This window comes from Octopus sinensis, linkage group LG15 (assembly GCF_006345805.1).
Source record: "Octopus sinensis linkage group LG15, ASM634580v1, whole genome shotgun sequence".
Taxonomy (NCBI): Eukaryota; Metazoa; Mollusca; class Cephalopoda; order Octopoda; family Octopodidae; genus Octopus; species Octopus sinensis.
Window position 1 is genome coordinate 24,171,540 of NC_043011.1, and position 13,619 is coordinate 24,185,158.

General features: G+C 30.5%; 1 protein-coding gene across 4 annotated transcripts in view; it reads right to left on the reverse strand.

The window, feature by feature from the left end:
- The window catches only part of LOC115219720 (sodium- and chloride-dependent taurine transporter), a 260,954-nt gene that overhangs the window by 150,142 nt on the left and 97,193 nt on the right, over positions 1-13,619 (reverse strand). The window contains exon 2 of one of the 4 annotated variants that reach the window (XM_036509551.1): positions 11,530-11,562. The exons of the other annotated variants lie outside the window; for them this stretch is intronic. The gene's annotated coding sequence lies outside the window, so the exon portion shown is untranslated. The remainder of the gene's footprint in view (positions 1-11,529; positions 11,563-13,619) is intronic. 4 annotated transcript variants of the gene reach the window in all.

Sequence of the window (13,619 nt, forward strand, 5' to 3'; positions counted from 1 at the left end):
AGTTCATTTTGTAACCGCATGGTTTTGAGTTCAGTCATATTGCATGCTATCTTTGATGACTTATGTTCACTAATTCTTGTGAGTGAATTTGATATGTGGAAACAGTGTATATATATGTGTGTGTATAAGCCTGACACATGAGAGAGGGAGAGAGAGAGAGAGAGAGAGAGAGAACATCTATTTCTTTCAGCACCTCACAAGCAGTGTTGATTTATTTACACCTCCATAAATAAGTAGTTCAGTAAAAAAGAGCAACAGAATAAATACTAAACTTGAAATAAGTACTGGAATCGATTTGATCAATCAAACTGTTCAAGATGTTGCCACAGCATGGCCACAGTCAAATGACTGAAACTAGTAAAAGAACAAAGGGAAATTCAGACAAGTGGATATAAATAAAGTTCAAAGATATCCAACAGTTTCGAAAAAAGAAACTGTCAATGTATTTATGGAAAAAATAATTTATTACCTGAAGTCCTTTTGCAAAATAACTGGTTGTAAATTACTGCTGTGCTGCACCATGGGAGAAAATAATAATTACAATGTTGGTTGGAATGAGAACCAATTAGGTTCAGTTTAATTGAATAAAAATGTTATTGAACTACTCTGAAGTATCATTTTCGAGTACACATTCAGGCTGTTTCATTATTTTTGTGATTTAAAATTTTTTTTTTCTTCTCTTTTTGTTATTTCAAAATGAATTCCAACTTTTCAAATTAACTGTTGAGAAGATTTCATTACAGCAGGTAAGTACAGGCAGTCAATAAACCTGAATAACTTTGGGGGAAAAAATGATAGCAAAATAGAATCATCAGCAAAAGGATTTTGCAGTGCCAGTTTATGGGGTTTGGACGAATTGTTATGAGAAAACTTTTAGATTCAAAATAATTTTTCTTTTATCTTTTACATGTTTCAGTCATTAGGCTGTGGCTATGCTGGGGCACTGCCTTGAAGAATTTTTTAATCAAATGAATTGACCTCTATACTTCCTTTTTTAAAGCTTGGCACTTATTCTATCAGCACCAGTTGTCAAGCAGTGGTGGGGGGTCAAACACAGATACAAAGACATACACACACGCCAGGCTTCTTTCAGTTTCCATCTACCAAATCCACTTGCAAGGCTTTACTCAGCCCAAGGCTATAGTAGAAGACACTTGCCCAAAGTGCCATGCAGTGGGACTGAACCCAGGATCATGTGGCTAGGAAGCAAGCTTCTTACCACAGAGCCATGGCTGTTGTTGATTTTTTAAAGATTATATTTACTTTTGCTGCATGCTGTAGTTTGTCCCCAATGAAACATATTATATTATAGAGGTAGCCATAATGAAAGCATAATGATAGCAATGGTGATGGTACAAAGTTTAAAATATTGTCATATGTCCAAAGTTAAAAGTTACATATGCAATTGTCAAAATGATAAATTAACTACATTATAAATGAACTTCTTCAATATAATCTAACAAACAGCTGCAGATAAATGCTATCTGCTAACTTCAGATCTAGAAGTTTATTTCCATTTATAATCACACTGCCTTGTCCACTATACCCAAACAAAATTTTGTGATTTAGATATTTTACTCTAGTTAGTACATATTTTAATACAGATGTGTTTAAGGATATTCAGGAATTTCTTTATTGGTTTCTAGAAATAACAGCCAAATCTCCCTCAAACCACATCCAACTGTCTTAAGAGGGAAAGATATATTGAACAATATAATCCTGAGTAAGCAGAAAATGAAAAAAAAAATGAAAAGATCATTATAAATTTTAACATCTTTGATTACAGGTCTCCTCACTTAGGACTTATGTAGCACTAAACAACAACATGAGAAAAACTACCTTTTTCTTTTACATGTTCTCATGGTGCTGTCATCAGTCAACTCATTCCAAGTATTCACAAATATAGGGAAATGGATATGACCATACTTCAAGAATCTCCATGAAGCAGTTTTGGTGGAACATTTGTGTAACTTGTTAGTCAACAAGTACTATATTAGTCATCAAACATGTTAGTCAGCCAACAGGATGTAAGAAACAGACTGTTTTCTGATAAACTTGGTGATCTTACATAAAATAGTAACTGCCACTTTCTTGTCTTTAGTCATGTTTTGTCATGCTTCCCTTATGCATTCATGAACTAGTTGCAGCATTTATGAAATAGTGAGAATTGTTTTTTTTGTTTTTTTTTTTCCTGGCTATTATGACCACACCAAAGACACCCACCCTGCATGCTTTTAATTTAAGTTTTTCTTTAAAAAATTTTAGGTGATTTTATTAGAGAATAAGGTAAACTTAGAGGTTTTAAAATTCAACATTAGTATGTAAGAACATGTTTGCAAGCATGCACATGTGTTGTATGGGTTTAAGTTATTGAGGTAATCTACTTGAGAGTTCAACCCTTGAGTATTTTGTGGGAAGTGGGGATTAAGTGTGATAAGTACTTTCATTATCACCTAACTTCTTATCTCAAGTTGTTTGATGACTAAACAATAATGTTTACAAAATACACAAACCTATATAGTTTTCTTTCTTTTTTTTTTGTTTAATTTCTATTCTTTAAATTTACACTAGCTTCAAGTGTTTAAATAAAATATTGTCTCCATCTTATATTCAAAGCAATCAATTATGAGCAAGATGTGAAAATGATAATCATATTCTTGATTGTCCTCTAATAGTATTGGTATTGAATTTTTTTTTTTTTTTTTAATGAAAGTGACTGAATTTTTAAAACATTTTTTCTGCTAAGACTGCCTTGTCCTATACCTACAAATTTAACCGTCTTGATATGTATTAAAATCATTGTTGCTGTATAATCTACATGCTAATGTGTAGAGAACTGTTTATGTGCTAAATAAATATTTCCAATTCAATGAACCATTTAATTACTTGAAGTTTAGATATATAAAATTGATAATTACATTAAATTACTTTTTGATGTTTAATCTAAGGTCAAATGAGAGACACATTTATGTACTTAAATTAAAATATGAATGTATCCACATTGAAATTAACCTGTTCTAACTATAATGGTCAAATCAACAAACAATTCACAAACTGTTGGTGAAATTAAAGTAATTGAAGGTGTTTTATGTTTCTAAGAATTAGAATTTGTTAGAATAAAGTATTTAACTTGAGAGCACTTATCTTGTATTAATTTCAGATGAAGATTCTTAATTGCTATATATAAACGAAAGAATTTCTTAAAAAAAAATCACAAAATGAAGTTAACTTTAATGAATAGAATGAATAAAGCTAAACAAGAAAAACTAAATGGATACTTGATTTTGTATTAACATTTGTTTTGATCTTAAATTAGTCATATAATAAATATGACAGAATATGGAATATCAAATTTAATAAAAATTACTTTTGTTTAATTAAAACTATCCTATTATTTGCAATTGCTTTACTGCTTTATCAATTGCTGATTCTATTTGAAACATTACCTGTTCTGCTAGCTGAGTTTATTTATGAAGCCCAGTCTCTTTAAATCGTATTTAATATCCCCCCAAAGTTTTTTAATTATCTTTTACAATGAGTTGACAACACTTGATCACCAATTCTCATTCATTGCTATAAATATTTCCAACATGTTAATGGTTTCTGTAAAGAGAACTTCAACACAACCGAATCTCACTCTCAAAGCACACACTACCATCTTAAAACAAAGGATAGCGAATGATATAGTCTTAGTTGCACTACACCAAATACTGTACAATATAATACATTTACTTAGTGATTCTTTCATCACTGCCTTGTTAAATATAGTGAAGCCTATTATATTTTACAGCTGACTCATGTCCAAACTTGTCTCCTGTTGTTGCCAAAATAATTAAAATAATATTTGTCATTGTTAAGCTTTTCCCTATAGCATAATTAATTGTAGCTAATTGTTAATGATCCCAGTATTAATTATATTAGCACCAATTTCACTAGATAAACTATAATTGAAGAAAAGAAAGGATGGTCACAATTTGAATGACTTTGAGCAGAGATCTTTTCAAATAGAAGTGGGCTAGGGCTTTCCTCAGATCACAAGACCATAATTACTTGAACCTGTGCCCCAATTCTAACACTCAACTTCATTTTGAGAAAAATACTGGTATCATGTTAAAAAGTTACGATTCTCAAAATTTTACGCAACCATTCAAATTGTACCTTATTTACTTTCATTTACCGAAGTAGTTATTAGTTTACTTAAGTAATACAATTAGCCTACAACTTCAAATGCACCATCACAGTTGTACAAATGTATTTAGTGAGTAAGGCTTCAAGATCAGTTTATAAGAAATACAATTATACTGAAGTGCATATTAGTTTTGCAGCATACAAAGTACTGGATTTCACTGCCTTCTTACAAAAGTGCTGATTATAGAGATTTCTATCATTTCTTTTCAAGTTCTTTATTTCAGATTCAACAAGAAATAATCCTAGAATGATTCTTTCTATAACTTGTACTGTTCTTTATAACAGGAAATTAGAATGGAAACATGGTGATCATCTACTTGAAACTATAAATACCTACTTGATCATATTAATCCTGACCCTGTCAGAGTTATCCGGTTTGGGATCATAAAGCTGATTGCAAAGAGACTAAACATGAGAAGTTTGAATTTAAATAGCTTAAAAATCACAATACCAAAAGCTTGAAAGATAAAATGCACAAAACACTGAATTGTGAAATATTTTAAGGGAAATATGAAAATCAGTCATAAAAGACTTTTATTTACAGCTTTAAATAGGAGTTTATTTGAGAAACGTAACCTATTTACCTTTTTCTGTTCTGCTATGATACAATAACTATTTTAGAAGAAAAACACCCTTAAAAACACTTATTTACAATTCTAAATGGAGTTTATTTGAGATACATAACATATTTACTCTTTTTATTATGTTATGTCAGAATAACTATTTTAGGGGTAAAAAAGAGACATGATCTTCAAAACAGTTTTAAAACAGAGTTTATTTGAAAAACATTTATGTATGATAGCACTTACTTTATATTATGCTTTGTCAAAACAATAAAGGCAAGCAAGGTATGGGAAGCATATTTACTTTAAAAAAAACTCAACAAACTACCCAATAATAAGAGAATTTAAAGAACAGAAGCCTTCAATAAATAAGCTATATCAGTTTTTACTGCCTTTAATATGATATCATTGCAATGCACATTTTTTTTCCTTTTTGTAAGTAAATATGCTCACCATATCTTGTTTACCTTTGTTATTCTGACATAGCATAAATAAGCAAATATGTTATAATAAACTCCCTTTTAAAACTGTACATAAATGTATTTTAAGACCATTTTCCACAGTATTTTCCCCTAAAATACTTGACAATTCTGTGCTCTGAGCATTTGGCTTTTTAAGCTTTAGGTATTCTGGTTTTTAGATCATTTGAATTTGGCCTTCTCACATTAAGCTTTATGATCAGTACTCATGCCACCTTTTGTCAACTAGGTTTATGTCATGCCTAAAATGAAAACTTCTTCAGAAGGTAATGTTACCTAAAAACAGTCAGTGTTAAAGAGTGTCTATCCATTTAGGTTTAATATCAAATTTTTAACAAATTAGAGTGGCGAGGAAGGCTTCTTTAAATTTAGGTATTTACATAAAATGTTTCACGAACATTTTTAATATATTTTATATTGGTTTTTAATATATTTTATACGCAGTTGAACTTTATACCAATAACATTAATAAAAAAAAATGGGAGATTACTGAGATCAAACTAAAATTGAGTTAATTAAAAAGTTTTGATAAATTTTATTTAAAATATATTTGTATTTAAAATTCAAGATATCCTGCATTGGCAAAATATTGGTATAAATATCTGATCAAAAATTTATTTCCTATGTTGTCTTCAAAATCAACAATTGTGATATGGATTTAAATGTACTAAGTGCTTGGTAATTTAGATTTTAATATTTTACTTGTAAAGCAATATTTCAAATATTTAAAATGAAAAACAAAATTTCCATTTGTAGCCATAGGTGTGTATGAGACTCAATGAACATAACCCAACTACAGTCTAGTTTACCATACACACACTAAATAAATTTATATGCAGATGTCTAATAAACATACATTTAGTCCGACTGTTTAAATAAAACCAGTTATTAAACCATAATGCTCTCTACAGAACAAACAACATTTCAACTAGTTTTGCTTGGTTAGCTCATCAAGTGTATCTACCTTGTTCTGAAGACAGCAGCTAACAGCCTATTTATGAAAAAAGACCTAAGTAACGAGCATTGATTTTTACTCCTTTGCATATTAGCACATATAAGGATTCATTTGCACAGAGAGACGAAATATGTTTATCATTAAACACATGCCAGTAAACTTACACTTTATCCATGTTTGCATGTATACATGCACACACACATTTGGAATTAATTCATTAATACATCCCACCAATAAATGTAGATAAGTAAAATCAGTTCCTGTTGCTCAATATTTTTCATAAGAAATTTTAAGCTTCTCATTGTTGAAATAATGAAGTAAATACTTTCAATGAGCTAGCAACAACCAGGAGATATGCGTGTGTGTGTGTGCCAGGTCACTTGAGAGTACTACCGGTGAAAGAAACCCAGTGCAACCTGTAGCATTATCAGGTTGTCAGTGACTCAAATGGGAATCACCACCAAGATGGACAGGGTGGTTTTGGACACTCTGCATGATGAAAAAAAACCCTGTCAAAGGGCAGGTGAACTCAAGGGAACCAATGGTCAACCATAATATGTAAATATACACATTATGTGTATTTGTGCATGATTAGTGGTATGTTCTCATTCCAAAAGAATTGGGACATGAAATAAATAAATAAATAACCTTCATCTCCACAGATTCAAAATTGACAGCAGCTGGTAATGGGGACAACTGGTGCAGGAGGCAACACTTTGTCATGCTGGGCTATAAGTCATGATGCAGGGCAAACATCTGGAATGATGTTTTATAACCTGGACGCATAACAAGTTAGACAGTGCTGCAAGGTTGGAGATCCTTTCAACCACTTTGGCAATCTTTTGCATTCTCATAAAGCTTAATTATCTTGACTTATCTTGCCATTAGTCAAATTGTGCAAGAACATATGAGTGTGATGAGTGCACAGCTCTTTCTCACCTCAAAAACTTTGTGCTTATCTGGCATCTGTGTCTAACAATTAAGACTGCATGGTACAGAGCTGCAAGTAAAGGTTAAAGAGCAATATTTTGATGAAATAATGCCACTCCCATAGTTCTCCATGGATACATCTCTTGTTGAGGTGCAATATGATGACGGAGAAGTATAACATCAGCCCCCGCCCCCACCCCCACTTTTGTTACAGTTGCTAAGTCATTGTCAAATTTGATGATAACAATAAAACGAATGAATGAAATGGTAAATGAGAGGGTATTGAAGAGAAGATGGCAGTTGATAAAAACCTAACATAATGGGCAAGAGATCCAAAGGTATATTATTCAGCTTATTTATATCACTATCACACTGTCTTAATATGTTTTGCCATGCTTCCCCACAGAAATACAAGTACAGGAATAGTCATGTGGTCAAAAAGTTTGCTTTACAACCACGTGTCCAGTTTCAATCCTACTGCACTGTAGGCAAATGTCTTTTGTAGCCCCAAAGGGACCAACGCCTTGTAGATGGAACTTGTTAGCCAGGGAACATATATAATTGGCCTGTCATACACACACTGACACACATTTAGGTTGCATTTCTTTATATAAGTAAGTGGTTTGACCAATAAAGATCAATAAAATAAGTACGAGGGATGATATCAAATAAACTCTTGAAGACAGTAAACCAACACAGCCACGTTTTAACGACTGAATCAGTAAAACACACACACACACACACATTTATTGAAGCTGAGCTCCAAAGACTCTTGAAAGAAACACTATTTGTAAAACTTACCTATGACATACTTAGAGATGTAAAATATCTTAATGTAGAAACACAATGTATATACAGACACTGTTGAGAAGTTGATTAATATCACAAAATGTCTTTCATATTTTTCCAACAAAATAGTTTAAAATGAAAAGAACTTGTATTTCTCATGAAGATGTATATGTAGTTGTAAGGCTATAAAAATGATTATCTCTCTTAAATAGTGAAAAAGTGCTTCAGATTTATTTTATGAAATTGATTTTACCACAAAGGAAACTTAAGAAAACAAAACCTAACATATGTTAACAAGAAGAGTTTATGTTTCTGTAAATTAACAATGTAAAACTAAATAAGAATTTAAAACTAATAAACAAAAAGTATGTTGAAATGTGGCAAGAGCCTAAAGCTATCTAATAAAGTAACTTTCATCAATAAGTTCTAATTAAGTATCTGATATCTATATGTCAAATTTTATATGATGCATTTCTGCAGTATTTTATTAGTTGTATACAAGCAATCATAGCAATTTATATCCATAAATATTTATATTCATGTCTGATAAATTTATATAAGGACTGTTTCAGAATAGAGAAAAGTAATAAATATAAACATGCAAGAAAAAAATTTTCTAAGTTGATAAATAAATAAGAGGACACAAGATATACAAACATTAACTCCAATATCAGAAAATAAGCAAACAATTAAAAATAGCATTTGACTTCTGAAATGTATCTTAGAGTCAATATTCAATGTACTGTCAATTTAATCTTCAGAAAAATTAATATAGTCCTACTTATTTTATATTTTACATGTCTTAGTTTTTGCTTCAATATGCATCTTATTTTTCATTCTATTACAAAACAGGAAGACCTACTTAAGTCAGTATTAATAATAAATAAATAAATAAAAATGATCAATGAAAATTAGTAGATATATTTGCTGAATATTTTCTTAGTTAAATTATTTTGTATAACTTATAACTCACTCAGTATATATGTTCAATAGAGCCGGGATGTGTAATAAATAAATAATTTGAAAAAAGCAAAATTTCAAAGACAAGTTTAATTTGTTTGTAATCATTGAAAAAAATATTTGGATTTCTCAGATATGGTAATTTCTGAGATACAAGAGTTTGACATCCAATCAAGCAACATAAAAATTAAGAAAAAAATGGAGAAGTAAAAAAATAAAGGCAACATCTAAACTTTTGTAGAAAAGGTGCACAAAGTATTTGCTTTGCAAACATGACAAATACATCTCAATAACCATTCTCAATTGATTGAAAGGGCACACACACCTTACTAGTAAGGTCACCATATTTTAGAAAGGAACTGCTTTCATTTTATTAAATTACAAGATACTATTTTTTTAAAAAACATTATACACATTCAATGAACAGAGTAGATGAAAGACTGGACAAACAACTTTTGCTTCATCAATTTATGACCAAATTCTTATAATTATAGATAAGGCTTCCCAATATGGTTAAAAATATCACATGCTTATTTAACTATTGTAGAGTAAATTACTAAATTTTAGTGCTGCAGTTGACTTTAGGAAAAAGGGTAATTGAAATGCTCCATTAATAATTCTACATCAACCTAATGACAAAACCAATAAAAGATAAAGTCAATGAGCTCACTTTTATTGATCTCTGTGACTGGTCCTCAGAAACCACTAACAATATCTGAAGAATTCATAGCAAAGACAAAAATTTAACAGGAGAGATACCAATTTTAGTGAGCACAGAGGAAGCTTTTATGCTACGCTGCTTTCTTTACTTAAAGAAAAGATCACAAAGTCCCAAAATAGATCAGTGGTGCTCATAGGAAATATCCTATGCAAACAATTGCAAGAGCAAATGTCAACAGACTTGGAGTTCAGTCAAGACATAGCCAGAAAGTGACTATAACATTATCAACATACAACCCTAGCCTGCTACTGGAATGGATCAAGTCACAATGCAATTTTCTCCATGCACACTATACAGACATAGCATACAAGACCAAGCAAACCAAGTGAATCATAAAATGTTGGTTCTAATAGCTTTTAATAACTTTTCAAAACCAATATTAGTAAAGGTCACAAACTTCATTAGGTAAGTCTAATTGCATGTGATAATGTGATGACTACCAATATCTCACTTCTTACCCACCCCTGCTATAATTCCAAGCAGTCTAAAGTGCTTTCATCACACTGGATGCTTTATAGTATCTAGCTAGCACTATTGTCCATTATTTACTTTATACTATAATTAACACTCAGTTCCTTCATATTCCTTAACACTTATTCACTGATAATTTCATTTTTTAAGAAAACAGTTTCCTGTGAAGCAAAACATGTTCACCTTCACTTTTGATGACAAGGTAAACATTTTCATGAGATGGCAGACAGTAAGATAGCAAAGAAAATATTCCAGTTTCTTGTTAGCTTTCATGATCTTTACACTACTGTAAATTTTTGAGCAACAAATTTTATTCTCACTTCACATTTAAACAACCTTCCATTGTCAATTTTTATGGGTGAAAAGAAGTTTTTTTTTTCCTTTTAATAAACCATATAAAAGATCTAATATCTTCCATTTTTCAAATTAAGAAAGGCAAATTCTTTGCACAACAAATTTTATTCTCACTTCACATTTAAACAACCTTCACTATGGAACAATGATTTAAAACAAAGAAAAAGAATAAAATGATATAGGCAAATGATGTAGGAAAGAACAAAAGCAGAAAATAAAGTTTCATAGAAAACCAGAGAAAAACGAGCCAACACTATACATAAAAAATCACAATAATACATATGATATCAAAGAAGAAAAAATACCTAACAAATATGAAGAGAGAATATGGACAGTAAACAGCAAGCTAATTTTGTGTGTATATAAATATATATATATATAAGAAGAATACAGTGTACGTTCAAACACAAAAGAGATACCCGAAGAATAGGATATCTGACTCGCTAGAAAGAGCAGTTAAAACTCCAAGCCACCAATTGTTGTAATTCTGAAAGTGCTCTTTCTAGCGAGTCAGATATCCTATTCTTCGGGTATCCCTTTTGTGTTTGAACGTACATTGTATTCTTCTCTGAATAATATATAGTCTATCGACTAATTTTTTCTTTCTCGCTAGACCACTGGTAACTTTGAATTTTTTTATGAATATTCTTGCTACCCTAAGATTTTAATTAATGATAAAATATATATATATATATATATATATATATATATATAAAGAGACAGACAGATAGGACAAAAAAATAGAGAAGGGGCAGAGTGAGGTGCTCTGAAATAACAAAGAGAAGATAGACTAGCAAGAAAATCTTCAAAAACTGGAACTGAATACAAGAAAAAATTGCTTGCTTTGAGAAAATTTCAAATAAGACAATGTCAGAGATGATTTGGTGCTCTTGTGACACATCAGAATGAAATAAGTGAATCATACATCAGAGTAACGGACAGATAGTGTCCTCAATGTGATGTCTGAGATTCAGAAACGAATATCTAAATTGTTACAATAACAATAAAATGAAACTTTCACCTCTGCAGCTTTATCATGAACTGAAACTATTCTTTGATGAGAATAATGAGAAGGCTAATCATATCAGGATAAATACCAAATAATATATATGCAGTTACCTTTTCGCTTCAGTTGGTATAAAAATTACTCACCTGGAAAAAAAGAAAAAAAAAAGGTTTAGAATTCAAGGACAAACATACCGCTCTACTACTCTGTACATGGAAATAATCACCCAACATATAGCCAACTTGTATTACTGATGCTAGTAAAATTTTTAAATATCTCAAAATTCAGATGGTTTGCCTTATGTGGTAAACATAAAACAAGAAATTACATTTTATAACTCATATACTGAGTTAGATATAAAAAAATATGTCTTTGGTAGAGTTATAAAAACAGGCATATTCAATAAGAGCTGATAACATCATCATCCTTTAACATCATTTTCCATGCTGGCATAGGTTGGACTAGGTAAAATGTAAATATAAACTGCAGTTCATATGTAGCTTAAATGCAAATATGACCTGCAGCTCAAACAAGGTCCTGACATCAGGTGATACAATTTTCTCATAAATAATAAAAATCACTGCTGTGTTTATTGGTGAAAATTTAGTTGCTAACAAAAAAAAAAAAAATTTTTTTTAAAAATCATCCAAGAAATATAGCACTGACAAGGATCTGTTTATCTTGCTGTTTTTAGCCAATGTTACTCTCTTATTTCCCAACAGAGAGCTTAAATAGCACAGTGATTAGCAACATGTTAAAGAACAACAAACTCATGTTTAAAATAAGATGGCTATACAACAGTTGTACTACAATAATCTTGCACATAGGGGCGGCTTCAATGTCCTTTATAGATCAGGAAAGCCAACAATATTTAGTTGACAGATATGTCAAGGTTGAAAGGTGCTACTTACTGTTGGAAGAAACAGTCAAAGTCAGCCATTAGTTGAGTAGTGCAATAGACTGATAGATCACCTTACAACTAGAGAAAACCAGAATTTATTACCTTGTATTAATACTCTAAGTTACTTAAATCATAATTCTTTGTTAACATCAATCTATTGTCTAATCCTTTATCATAAAAATCTAACAAAATGAAATAATGTCATGAAGATATATAAATTTGTACATTAAAATACAAGAAAATTTATAAAACCTGGTATTTCCACAACAATTTCCTGCAAGTAATATTTATTCTAGTAAAGTGACAACAATAAAACTGCACTGTCCTTAGTATTGAAGTGTCAAGTATTTGAACTATCTTTACTATGACAAACTTGAAATTATCAAGCCACTACTGCAGTACACTAAACATGTACAAATGATAAGATTGCTAGTTCACAGAAAACTACAACATACAGAAAAGTGAAAGCAATCCAAAAAGTTACATATCTTTTCAACAACACTGAAGACATATAGTGGAAAATTCTGTTCTTCAAATCAAAATAACTAGATTAATTCATGGGAGAATATCTCCATCTGCATGACTACAATGTATTTATATGCTGTGCTGCTGCTTTATAATGAAAGCGCTTGAGAAATGAAGGAGTAATAGTGAAAAGCTAAATCTTCTTTAGTGCAAAAATTTGCATCACCACCTCATTGTTTGATGGCTACACAAATTCTGCAACACACAATTCCACAAAATTGTAGCAGTTAAACAACTGAACCTTGATGTTACGAAAGGTCATTTTCATCTCCGTGAATTGACTATAGATCTCCAGTGAACAACCTCAGGAGAAATAACTTCAACGTAATAGTGCTAAAAAAATTCAATTTTTTAATTATTATAATTTAGTGTCCCTTATAGTAATAGTATCTTCAACTACACTGGAAGGAAAACCAAATCATTCATAGCAATAATTATATTGGACATTTTATAATATATTCCATTATTTTGCAACATTACTCCTAATTAAAATTTGGGTTAAAATTTACAAGGAGGGGAAGAAAAAAAGTCTTCTACACAGAAAAAATTTGAACAATACAAGGCCTGAAACAGTAGTTACAGAACTTTTTTTAGCACTAGATATCCCATTAAATTGCTCCAATTTATTAAATATTAGCTATGCATGAAATCTAAATTATAATTTATAGATTTCAAAATTGAATTTTTCCATGTCATTAACCAATTAATTGAGCATCAATGAAAATATTACTTCTTTTTACAAAATTACATGAGAAAGCATTTGTAATTGTAGAGAGA